This window comes from Macaca thibetana, chromosome 5, assembly GCF_024542745.1.
Source record: "Macaca thibetana thibetana isolate TM-01 chromosome 5, ASM2454274v1, whole genome shotgun sequence".
Classification (NCBI taxonomy): domain Eukaryota; kingdom Metazoa; phylum Chordata; class Mammalia; order Primates; family Cercopithecidae; genus Macaca; species Macaca thibetana.
The window spans coordinates 108,660,592-108,673,175 of NC_065582.1; the positions used below are offsets into that span (position 1 = coordinate 108,660,592).

The 12,584-nt window shown below is 43.4% G+C and overlaps 1 protein-coding gene and 1 non-coding gene across 5 annotated transcripts in view; one reads left to right on the forward strand and one right to left on the reverse strand.

Moving 5' to 3' along the window:
• Positions 1–12,584, forward strand: part of CRACD (capping protein inhibiting regulator of actin dynamics) — a 279,136-nt gene that overhangs the window by 229,105 nt on the left and 37,447 nt on the right. The window lies entirely within an intron of this gene.
• LOC126955823 (U6 spliceosomal RNA) lies at positions 7,108–7,212 on the reverse strand. Its single transcript, XR_007726114.1, has one exon. It is a non-coding gene; the product is annotated as a U6 spliceosomal RNA (small nuclear RNA).

A 12,584-nucleotide genomic window follows, 5' to 3' on the forward strand; every position in this document is an offset into this window, starting at 1 on the left:
ATTTGCCTTCTTTAGGAGAGCAAGCTTTCTCTGATTCCCTCAGCCTAGATCAGGCCCCTCCCCCTGACATTGTTCTCACAGCTTCCTTGACCTTTCCCTAAAAGTAAGCCTTGTGACTTGCCATTGATTGTATTTCCAGCCTCTAACGCTGGGCCTGGCACATAGCAGCTATTCAGTAAGCATTTATTCAGTGAATGAATGCATGATTATTGTTCTTCGCCATACTGACTTTTCCCACTGGACAAGTCAGTGTTCATCTAATTTGGCCTCCAGTTTCCCACCTTGGTAAAGAGTATCACAGTCCCTCTGACCTGCTGGAAAAGAAGAATCCACAGTTGGTGTCATGAGACATCATGTCACCAGTGAAATTATAGTGAAGTGCAGGTTCCCTGCTTATCCTTGTGTGCATTGATTCACCTGATCTTGCTGCTTTTCAGAGGATGAAGTCAGAAAGGACCTGTTATACTTGATTGTTTATCCTCTATCCTTAGGAACATGGAATGTGCTGAAATTGAATAGGGAATGGTGAAAAGGTGCAAATAAATAAATAAAATTAGGGATTTTATTTAAATAAAAATTAAATAAAAATTAGGGACTAAGCAGGAAAATCAACAGAGCTGAGCTGAAGAAGTCTAGAGAGAAAAAGAAGGTTGATGAATCAGTTATAGCAGGGGTCCCCAACCCCCAGGTGGTGAACCAGTACTGGTCTGTGGCCTGTTAGGAACCAGGCCGCACAGCAGGAGGTAAGTGGCAGGCAAGGGGACGTTACTGCCTGAGCTCCACCTCCTATCAGCTCAGCAGCGGCATTAGATTCTCATGGGAGCATGAACCCTATTGTGAACTGTGCATGCGAGGGATCTAGGTGGCGTGCTTTTTATGAGAGTTTAATGCCTGATAATCTGAGGTGGAACAGTTTCATCCTGAAACCATCCTCCCACCCCCTGTCCATGAAAAAATTGTCTTCCACAAAACCGGTTCCTGGTGCTGAAAAGGTTGGGGACTGCTGAGGTATAGCGATTCTTAGAGATACAATATGTTGTAAATGCAGCAGAACAGGAGCTAGGGACCTCTCGGGAAGCCAGGTGTTTCACTCGAGAGCTGTGTGACCCTAACCTAGCTAGCCCCTTCATCTCCCAGGATTACTAGAAGGACAAAAATGCACATGACATTGTGCTATCTGCAATAAAGCACTTTAAAAAGCAGGTTAATATTAGTATTGAGATAAAGAGAATATTGATGACTACTATTTCCAGAGCATTAACCAGAGGAAAATTGATTCAAATGACAGCTACAGAGGTTTATGAAAAGATCTTTCTCCACATGGGGAAACGGAGTGGAATAAATAGCATGGAAGCCTGTGAAGTGGACTTTAGAGACAAGTTAGAGGATCACTTGTCCTAGGTGCTATAGACACAGGACTGAACTTTACAGACTGCAGTAGATGACCCTCTGACTTCCAATTCTAAGATTCTCCCTTTGAGATTCCAAACTTTCCTCCTCTTCCTTGAATTTATATGACATACCCGGTTTCTTTTGTAATTAACAGATAATTTGGTACACTATAGCCTATCAAGTACCATATATTTTGATAGAATACCCAAGCTCTGGATGAGCCTCTAAGTCAGATAATCTGACTCCAGTCGCTTCCAGCAATTCTAGTTTGTTTGATGAGGGTATTTAATTGCTCTTTAACATTTCATTTGAATGAGACTCACGAATCTAGTTAGGAAGAAAACTGCTGATCAATTGCAATTGCCCCTGTTGTCATGGAAACAAGCTGAAATGGGACTATAATTATATTTCCTTATTCCTGAAGTGAATCCCTAATCATTGCCATAGTAATTACCCAATATCTATGGTCCCAAATTACATGATTCTTGTCCAAAAAAGACAAAGGATAAGGAATAGGAGGGCTGGCCTGAGGCATGCATTCACTGTGCAGCTGCAGAAAGCCTTCTCCTTTTTTGGATGGGAAGAATTTCCCTCTGTAGGCTCGCACTCCACAGTTGGATGATGTCAGCAGGTCTTAGATTGTGCCCAGTGCTTAGAAGAGTGGCTCGAAAGCTGTATCAGGTAGGACGATTTCAGTTGTAACAGAAATCAGAACTACTAGCATCTTCAACAGGAATCAAGTGTATTGTCTGATGGACCAGAAAGTGTGGAAGACTTTCTAGGTTCCAAGGTTGGTTGATGAAATGGCCCAGCAACATCCCCAGGATCCAATCTGAGTCCCTTTTTCTCTGGCATCCTCGGGGAGTGGCCTCTTGTCCTCAGGTTTGTTCCCTCATGGTCACAAGATGACTGTCACAGTTCCAGGTGTCACAGGAGGATGACAAAGACCACGGACAGAAAGAAGGCAGTTCCTGTCTTGTATTATGGTGAATGCGGAGAACTTTCTCAGAAATGCCTCTGCCTACCAAACTTCCCCTTGCTTTTCATTGTTCCTTTCGCATAGACGCTATCTTTAGCAGATAGTGGCACCAGACAACAGAGCTTAAAATGGAGATTGCTCTTCCTGAGGCCTCTCTGCTCTCCTTAGCACTAAGTGCCTGGTGGGTGGGAGACAGAGTAGCATGGCTGCAGGGCTAACTTAGTTTGTTTTACTTTCCTTTGCAACCTCTCTCTCTGCTCTGACCTTCCAATGTGCTGAGCTCCAGGCCGCAGACCCAGCGTACACCTCTGTCTCTTCTCTCCCCTTCCTCCAGATAGGTATGAGCATAGAGCACTGGGCCTGGGTGTCAGCATCCCAGGACCATGGGGTGTGACATCCTTTGCTCTCAGGCAGCAGCACATGCCACCAAGAAAGAAGGGCAGCCTCCTGGGGAGAAGTAGAGTCACAATACAGGGAGTTGTGCACGTGAGTCATCCGTCCAGGTGAGCTAGACTAGAAGAGAGAATCCAGACGCAGACCTAGAAGCATAGTGTGGTAGCTGTTTTTTGGTCACTTAGCCATTAGCATCCAGTTCCCCTTCTCGAGTCAAGGTGACCCCCTGAAAGCTCCTTCCCTTTTAGGGAGTCGTCTTTACCTTGCTGTGTATAGCTCTGATAGGACATAGTGCCTGCTTCCTAGGACAGAAATCAAAAGGATCAGATCTTCCACCTCCATTCCCACTGCAGCCTGGCATGAGCCTGCAACCCAGCCTGGCCAATCACATGTTCTCCCTTAGGACTTTGACTTGGCCGGTGAGTCAAAGATGTAAGGAACACAACTTCTAGGAAGAGTAGTTACCGGCTCACTCTGGCCTAATGGCGGCTGTGGCTCCTGATGCCTAGGCTCTAGAACTCTCCTACCTAACTCCAGTGTTTTTCCAAGCCTGCAGTCTGGCTTCTTTTGTTCTGTGAGCCTCCACTATACTTCTAGTACATTTTCTTTAGGTTGAGTAAGACAAAGTTTCTGTTGCCTACAGCTCAGAATGGTAACTGACACATGTAGACACCAGGAAACTAGATGTGAGAGAGAAGGTTTGAAATAGAAAGTAGGAAGCAAAGCCTGGAGCAGTTACCTGGTTTAAGTTGAAAAGAAGGCTCAAAAAGCCTTGAGAGAGGCTGAACAGCCTCCTGACTTGCCCACCCATTGGCTTCTTGGAGCTTTGTGAAGTGACCTCATGGAAAACAGCCATGATCTGAACATATTCTGCATTTTCCCATAACACATCTGCATCACACTTTCCATTACCTCGGTGACCTCTCTACAGAAAACCCACCTAGTAAACCAACTCACCCTACAGTAGTTATCATTTTCTCATCCATTGAAAATGTTTGGTGGGGCACAGCGGCTCACACCTGTGATACTAGCACTTTGGGAGGCTGAGGTGGGAGGATTCCTTGAGCCCAGGAGTTTCAGACCAGCCTGGTCAACATAGTAAGAACCCATCCTAAAGTGGAAAAAAAAAAAAAAAAAAGGCTGACAAATTTGATAATGAAAGCACTATGGGAAAAACAGATAATAGATGTGATCCCTGACCTCATGCCACACATAATACTGGTGTGGAGATAAGATGGTATCACTATTGTCAGTAAAATCACATTGGCCAGGCACGGTGTCTCACGCCTCTAATCCCAGCACTTTGGGATGCCGAGGCAGGTGGATCGCCTGAGGTTAGGAGTTCAAGACCAGCCTAACCAACGTGGTGAAACCCCATCTCTACTAAAAATGTAAAAATTAGCCAGACGTGGTAGTGGGCACCTATAATCCCAGCTACTTGGGAGGCTGAAGCAGGAGAATTGCTTGAACCCAGAAGACGGAGGGTTGCAGTGAGCCGACACGGTGCCACTGCACTCCAGCCTGGGCTACAGAGTGAGATTCTGTCTCAAAAAAAAAAAAAAAAAAAAAAAATCACATCTGTGTTTTGCTTTACAACATGCAAAGTACTTTTATGTTCTCTCTTGTTAACGTCTTGGTTACAGTAACCGTAACATCAAACAGTATGAGATTCATGCAAAGGGATTCCTGAGGGACAAAAGGGAGCAAGAAAAGGTGTATGGGGTTGATAAGGTTTGAGCTGGACCTCGAAATACGGTGTATTAGTCTGTTTTCACATTGATATAAAGAGACTGTGTGATTTATACGGAAAAGAGGTTTAATGGACTCACAGTTCCACAAGCTTAACAGGAAGCATGGCTGGGAGGCCTCAGGAAGCTTACAGTCATGCTGAAAGGTGAAGGGGTAGCACACACATCTTACCATGGTAGAGGAGGAGAGACAAAGAGAGAAGGGGGAAGTGCCACACACTTTTCAACCATCATGTCTTGTGAGAATGCACTCACTATCACAAGAACAGCATGACGGAATCCACCCCCATGATCCAGTCACCTCCCACCAGGCCGCTCCTCCAATTTCAACATGAGATTTGGGCGGGGACACAAATCCAAACCACATCAGTGGGTAAGGACCGAATTGTGAGACTGGCACTGGGCAGTCCGTGCAGCAGAAGAGCCGATGCGGTAATAGAACCCAGTGATGGTATTTGAGGAACTGACAGGTCAGGTTTGCCTCTTGGGTGCTTGAAGTAGGGTGACATTAGATAATAACTTTTTTTTTAGGAGACAGTGTCTTGCTCTGTCACAAAGGCTGGAGTGCAGTGGTGAGATCACAGCTCACTGCAGCCTCAAACTCCTGAATTCAAGCAGTCCTCCCACCTCAGCCTCCTGAGTAGCTGGGACGACAGGCACGGGCCACCACGCCCCATGATTTTTTTTATTTTTTATTTTTAGAGACAGGGTCTTGTAGTGTTGTTGCCCAGGCTGGTCTCAGACTCCTGGCCTCAAGCCATCCTCCTGCCTTGGTCTCCCAAAGGACTAGGATGATAGGTGTGAGCCACCATGCCCAGCACTGCTTACACCATTCTTCGTGTCTTACATATCATACATTTAATTCTAGTGAAAGCTCTGTGAGGTAGGGCCTATTATTATCCCCAGTTAACAGTTAAGGAAACTTCAACATAAAAAGTAATAATAAAAATAAAAGCTTCACCTGAGCAAAGGTTACAGTATGTGAGCCCTAACCATTGCTGCTGGCATGCTTATGAGCATAATCATCCTATCCATATACTATTCCAGCAAATTGCGATGACCCATCCAGGCCTCCACTGAGTTTGCTAAGCTCTTGACAACTTTAAGCACAGAAATAGGCCCTTCAAAATGCCCTGTATTTTGATGTATTTGCTACCAAAGTGAGCCTGACAGTACTGTGTTATTTGTTCTATAACAGCCTTTTATTTTCTTTTATTTTTAGAGGCAGGGCCTTTGTCACCTAAGCTGGAGTGCAGTGACGTGATCATAACTCACTGCAGCCTCGGATTCCTGGGCTCAAGCAATCTGCCTGCTTCAGCCTCCTGAGTAGCAGGGACTGCAGATGTGCAGCACTATGCCTGGCTGAATTTTTTTTTTTTTTCTTTTTTTTTAGATACAGAGTCTCACTCTGTTACCCAGGCTGGAGTGAAGTGGCACGATTTTGGCTCAGTGCAACCTCTGTCTCCCAGGTTCAAGGGATTCTTCTGTCTCAGCCTCCCGAGTAGCTGGGTTTACAGGCATGAACCACCACGCCCAGCTAATTTTTATTTTTTTAGTAGAGGGGGTTTCACCATCTTGGCCAGGGTGGTGTTGAACTCCTGACCTCAGGCGATCTGCCTACCTCGGCCTCCCACAGTGCTGGGATTATAGGCAAGAGTCACTGTGCCCAGTCAACCTGGCTAATTTTTTAAATTATTTTTTGTAGAGATGGGCTCTTGCCATGGTTCCCAGGCTGATCTTGAATTCCTGGGTTCAAACTATTCTCCCTGCTCAAGGCGTTGGGATTATAGCCATTATCCAGCATGCCTGGCCCTAAAGTAGTCGTTTGGAGCCTCTAGGTAGAATCTTGGAGTTAATTCATCTAACTCTGGGTAAATGAAAGGAAAGAGGAGGTGGAGTAAAGGAGAAACACCAATGTGTGTTTCCTGCTGTCTTTCTAAACCCATAATGAGTTAGATCAGAGGGCTTAAATGTTTTAAGATGTAGGTAGAACAGGACCCTGTAAACCTCTGTGAGTTTTTCTTAGTGCTAAATGCATCTTCCCTTAGAATTGACTCAACCTATTCAAAGCCTCTAGTCTGTAGCTAATAGTTCCTGGAGTGGGTTCATGATATTTGAACCTTCTTGGGTAGGAGTTGCATGGATGACACCCTAGGGGCTATTGTTCTGTGCATCAGGTACCAGGATCAGGTTTTCAAGAACTGACTTCAAAATTTCCCATGATTTTAGGCAAATGTCAAGGATTTTTCCTCTTTTCCTTTTTTCTCCTTCTTTTCTTAATTTCCTCCTCTTCTTCCTACCTTCCTTCTCCTACTCTTGTATTTTTAAAAAAATCCATTTTTATATCAGATTCAGAGAGTACATGTATAGGTTTGTTACAAGGGTGTATTACATCATGCTGAGGTTTGAGCTTCATTTAATCCTGTCACTCAGATAGTGAACAAAGTACCCAATAGGCAATGTATCAGCTCTTGCCCCCCGCTCCCTCCCTCTCTCCTATTAGAGTCCCCAATGTCTGTTGTTCCCATCTTTATGTCTGTGTGTTCCCAAGACTTGGCTCCCACTTATAAGTGAGAACATGCGATATTTAATTTTCTGTTTCTGCATTAATTCACCTAATTGCATGTCATCCTTGGACAGGGACCATGATAATCTTCTCCATATCCAGTTCCAGTTTTAGTGTATGTGCTGCTGAAGTGCTCTACTCTTTCTCTTCCTCTTCCTCTTCCTCCTCCTCTTTTGTTTACTTCTTTGGTCTTATGAGGTCACTACTGATCTTTACAGATATTGACTGTTTAATTTGGGTGGAGGATATCAAGATGATGTAGATCTTCTATGTGGAATGGGTACTTACGGCACACCTATTTATCTTTCAGCCGTGTCTACACGTAGATATGAGTCACAAGGCTGCATTCCTGTGTTTTTAAAATCTTCATCAGCACACTCATGTTCATTGCAGTCCTACTTACAATAGCCAAAAAGGAGAAACAACCCAAATTCCCATTGACGGGTGAATGTATAAACATGATATATACGTACAATGGAATTATTTATTCTTAAAAAGGAAGGAAATTCTGACACATGCTACAATGTGGATGAACTTTCAAAACATTATGCTAAGTGAAATAAGCCAGGCACAAAAGGACAGATATCCTATGATTCCATTTAAAGGAAGTACCTGAAATAGTAAAATTCATAGAGACAGAAAGTACAATAGTAGTTGCCAGGCGCTGGGGAGAGGGGAGAATGGGAAGTTATTGTTGCATGGATATGAAGTTTCAATTTGGGATGAGGATAAAGTTCTAGAAGTTGATAGTGGTGATGCTTTCATTATAATATGGGTGTATTTAATGCCACTGAACTGTGTACTTAAAAAATGTTAAAATGCTAAATTTTATGTTATATGCATTTTATCGTAATAAAATTTTGATCAATATTACATAAATATGAAAAAAATTATGGATGCTGGGATCCCACTTGGTATTGACAGATTTTGTGTTTAAGAATTAAAATTAGGCTGGGCATGGCGGTTCTCGCCTGTAATCCCAGCACTTTGGGAGGCCAAAGCAGGAGGATCGCTTGAGCCCAGGAGTTCAAGACCAACCTGGGCAACATGGCAAGATTTCATCTCTATGAAAAATTTAAAAACTTAGCCAGGCACAGTGGTGCATGCCTGTATTTCCAGCTACTTGGGAGGCTGAGGTGGGAGGAGCCCTTGAGCCTGGAGAGTTCCAGGCTGCAGTGAGCAGAGAGACCACTGCAACAGAATGCCTGGGCAACAGAATGCCTAAGCAACAGAATGGGACTCTATCTCAAAAACAAAACAAAGTAAAACTGGTATATCCTCTTTTATATAAGATTTGCAATTGTAGGTGAACTGGAACCCTCTTAATTAATGCTCCTTTCTTGTCGTGATCCAGCAGCCACCATTCGTATAATGTCTTTGTTCTCTAAGAAATCCAAACATCTGTAAACACTGTATTAAGCCCTGTCAACAGTGAGCCAGGAGCCTGAGTTCTGGTTTCTGTTTTGATTGAGTCTGTCTCTTCACTTTGCTGGGCCTCAGCTTCTCCATCCATAAAGACTTGGGTCTTGGACTCCATGAGCACAGAGGGGCCCTTTCTTCAGTGGCTGTTGGCTGTGTGAGGGCTGTCCCTGTCATCGCTGATACAGTACACTGCCTTTTGCTGCTGCCAGTTTACTTGTAGAGACTCACTAGAGATGTGAAGAGCAGCGCTCCAGGCCTCCAGACACAGGTGCAGAGAAATATTGGCAGGCAGAGTGGAATGTAGGCTCAGAATGGGTCTGTGAGCTCAGGATTTCCAGTCTTCTGCATGAAGTTTTACATTGTCTTTGAAGGATTTCTGAAAGTGAAAGCCCAGACAATGTTATCGGTTAAGGTTTTTGCAGTTTATCTTCTTCCTAATCTGAACTCTACCTCACTTGTAAAATAATATAGCACAGAGTCCTGGGGATGAGAGTAACAAAGAAATAGAAAAGACAGGAGTTCTGTGGGAAAATTGATGAATTCGTGTTGAGTTTGCAGAGACAGTGGGAGAGTCATTCCACTGTAGCTGGAGACACATGAGAAGAGCGTATTGGAGTGAGGCAGTTATTAAAGGTAAAGCCAGAAGAGCAACCTCAGGCTGTTCTCTCATCAATGTCTTTGGCAAGATAACTGCAGGAGGCAGTGAAGAGTAGAGGGCAAGTCCAAAAGCTGGTATCTTTGAGCTGATTAGAAACCCCTGATGAAATGTTTCGAAGCCCAACCTCTCTGTCAATACAAATAATATCAATGACAACAGCAAATCAGAACAGAAATGTAGAAATGACAGTTACAACGTCTCAGCCATGCTCCTTTCTGTACATAGGAGAGCTGACTGCCCTCTAGAGCCCCAGGAACTTCTGCTGTTTGGACCTCCAATCCAAAAGGACTATTTTTCTGACCTCTGTAAGTCAGGGCTGTGATTCTTCTCTAGGCTTATGAAAACTGTTCCTCAGAGACCAGTGCTGTTCTGAACTTCCCAAGTGGGCCTTTCTTTCTCTCTTTGTAGAGTTGGCTTTTACCATGTTTGCTTTGCATTTGACTTCAAATCTTGTTTAAATTAAAATGATTGTTAAATGACTGTATTGACAATCCCCCAGTTCAAGGTTTAAAATCTGTGGGATTTTAGAGGTCTTTATAAGCAAGAGGCTGCTCTGTGTTCTCAGTAGCAGAAGAGAAGGTTCCCACCTGCAAGTCCATTTCCTATCATTTTAGCAGAGAGAGAGGGAGGGCAAGTTGCAGCATTGAGGCTGAAAGGCCCCTCTCTCAGTTCCCTCAAAAGGAAGCAGGGAGAGGTGGAGTTGGCCTGCTTCACAATCAACTGTGAAAGATCTTTAAATGTCAAGAGTGAAGAAGTACGATGAACTCTGCTAAGGTACAATTTGTGGTAAATTGCCCCTCCACCTCCCGATCATGTAATTTGCAGTTCCCAGCTGGTTAAGGACCATGGTTCCATCAAGCTCTGTGTTCATTAGAACATGGTTTCAAGCTGAGATCTCCACGCGTAGGCTGTTCAGTTTCAATTCCAACCCTGCCTCAAATTTTGGAACTTTGGGCAATAGTTTTACCCGCTTGTTGCCTCAGCTTCCCCTTCAGAGAACAGGAAATAATCTACATTGTAGAGTTGTTTGGAGCTGGAACTGGTAACCATGCTTACCAAAGATTTAGCATTAGATTTAATATTACACAAACTGCTGCCCTCTTTCTGCTGCTCTAACCATATGACTGACATACCTGCCCCCATTTTGCCTCCTACCATGATTGTAAACTTCTTGAGGCCCTTACCAGAAGCCAGGCAGATAATTAGTGCCATGCTTATACAGCCTGCAGAACCTCTTTTCTTTATAAATTACCCAGCCTCAGGTATTTCTCTGCAGTAACACAAAAATGACCTAATATAGAAAACTGGTACCAAAGAATGGAGCATTGCTATAAAGATACCTGAAAATGTCAAAACAGCCTTAGAACTGGGTAACAGGCAAAGGTTGGAAGAGTTTGGAGGGCTCAGGAGAAGACAAGAAGATGAGGGAAAGTTTGGAATTTCTTAGAGACTGGTTCAATACTTGTGACTAAAAATGCTGATAGTGATATGGACAGTGAAGGCCAGGCTAATGAGGTCTCAGATGGAAATAAGGAACTTACTGAGAACTGGAGCCAAGGTCTCCTTTGTTGTACTGTAGCAAATAACTTGGCTGCATTGTGTTCATTCCTTAGGGATCTGTGGTAGTTTGAACTCAAGAGTGGTGACTAAGGGTATCTGTTGAAAGAAATTTTTAAGCAGCAAAGCATTTAAGATGTGACCTGGCTGCTTCTAACAGTTTACATTCAGATATGCCAAGGAGGAGGACCTTAGGAAACAACCCAGGCTCTCAGTTAAGGCTGTGGGAGGACTACACCCTAGAAGTGTAGGCAAAACAGAAGTAGTCTGAGCCTTACAAAGATGGCTAACTAGCATGAATTAGCTCAGTCTTTGACTGGATTGAAGTGAAGTGCTTCTATGCTGTTTGCAGCCTTCAAGAAGATCGGGTGAGTCCTCTCTGGAAGAAGAGAACCCAGCCTCTAAAATTTTTGAGACATGATCTGTGAAGTTTAATTAAAAATTACCAGGCATCTAAGAAACAGACTACAAGAAAAACAAGATAATAGAAATAGACCTAAAGGTGACCTAGATGTTGGAGTCTCAGATAGACTTTCAAATAATTGTGATTAATATATTCAAGAATATAGTTTACAAGATGGAGAATTTCAGCAGATAACTTAAATTTATTAAACAATTAAATGGAAATTTGAGATCCAAAATATACTTCTGAAATTAAGAACTCAACAGATGGGTTTTAACAGCAGATTGGACTTAAAGAGAAAATTAGTGAGCTGGAAGCAGGTCCATAGAAATAATCCAGTCTGAATCATATTGAGTATAAAGATGGTAGCTACAATAATGAGAATAAAAGTTATGTGGCTTGTACTTAAAAGCATCTAACATGGGAGGATCAGAGAGAGATGAGAGGAAAAATGGGGCAGAAGCAATATTTAAGGGATAAAGGCTGAGAATTTTCCAAAGCTGATGAAAGACATCAAGCTACAGATTTAAGAAGCATTGTGTAACCCAAGCTGAATAAATTAAAAGAAGCTCACACCCTGCTACACCCACTGCTAAAAACCAAAGATAAAGAGGCTAATTTTAAAATCGGCTAGAAATGAAAGATAGCTGTATTAGTCTGCTCTTGCACTGCTGTAAAGAAATACCTGAGACTGGGTAATTTATAAAGAAAAGAGGTTTAATTGGCCATGATCCTGCAGGCTGTACAGAAAACATAGTGGTTTCTACTTCTAAGGAGGCCTCAAGAAGCTTCCAATCATGGCAGAAGGCAAAGAGGGAGTGAGGTGTTTCACACGGCAGGAGCAGGAGCAGGAGCAAGAGAGAGCAAGGCAGGAGGTGCTGTATGCTTTTTAATGACAAGATCTTGCAAGAACTCACTCACTACCATGAAAATAGCACCAAGGGGATTATGCTGAACCATTCATAAGAAATCCATCCCCATGATCCAGCCACCTCCCACCATTGGAGACTACAATTTGACATGAGATTTGTCAGGGCACAGATCCAAATCATATCAGTAGATCATGTGTCTTTTCAAAGACGCGGTAATACAAGCATATCTACAAAAATTCTATGCATCAGGTGTGGTGACTCATGCCTGTAATTCCAGCACTTTGGGAGGCCAAGGTGGGAGGATTGCTTAAGGCAGGAGTTCCAGACCAGCCTGGGAAAGATGGCAAGAACTCATCTCTACAAAAAATTTTAAAAGTAGCCAGGTATGCTGGCATGAGCCTGTAGTCCCAGCTACTTGGGAGACTGAGGCAGGAGGATCCCCTGAACCCAGGAGTTCAAGGTTGCCCAGGAGCTATGATTCAGCCACTGCACTCCAGCCTTGGTGACTGAGACCCTGTCGTACAAAAAAAAAAAAAAAAATCAGCAGTCATGTTATTATAATTAATAAATAAATTTAGCAAAGTCTCTGGTTAT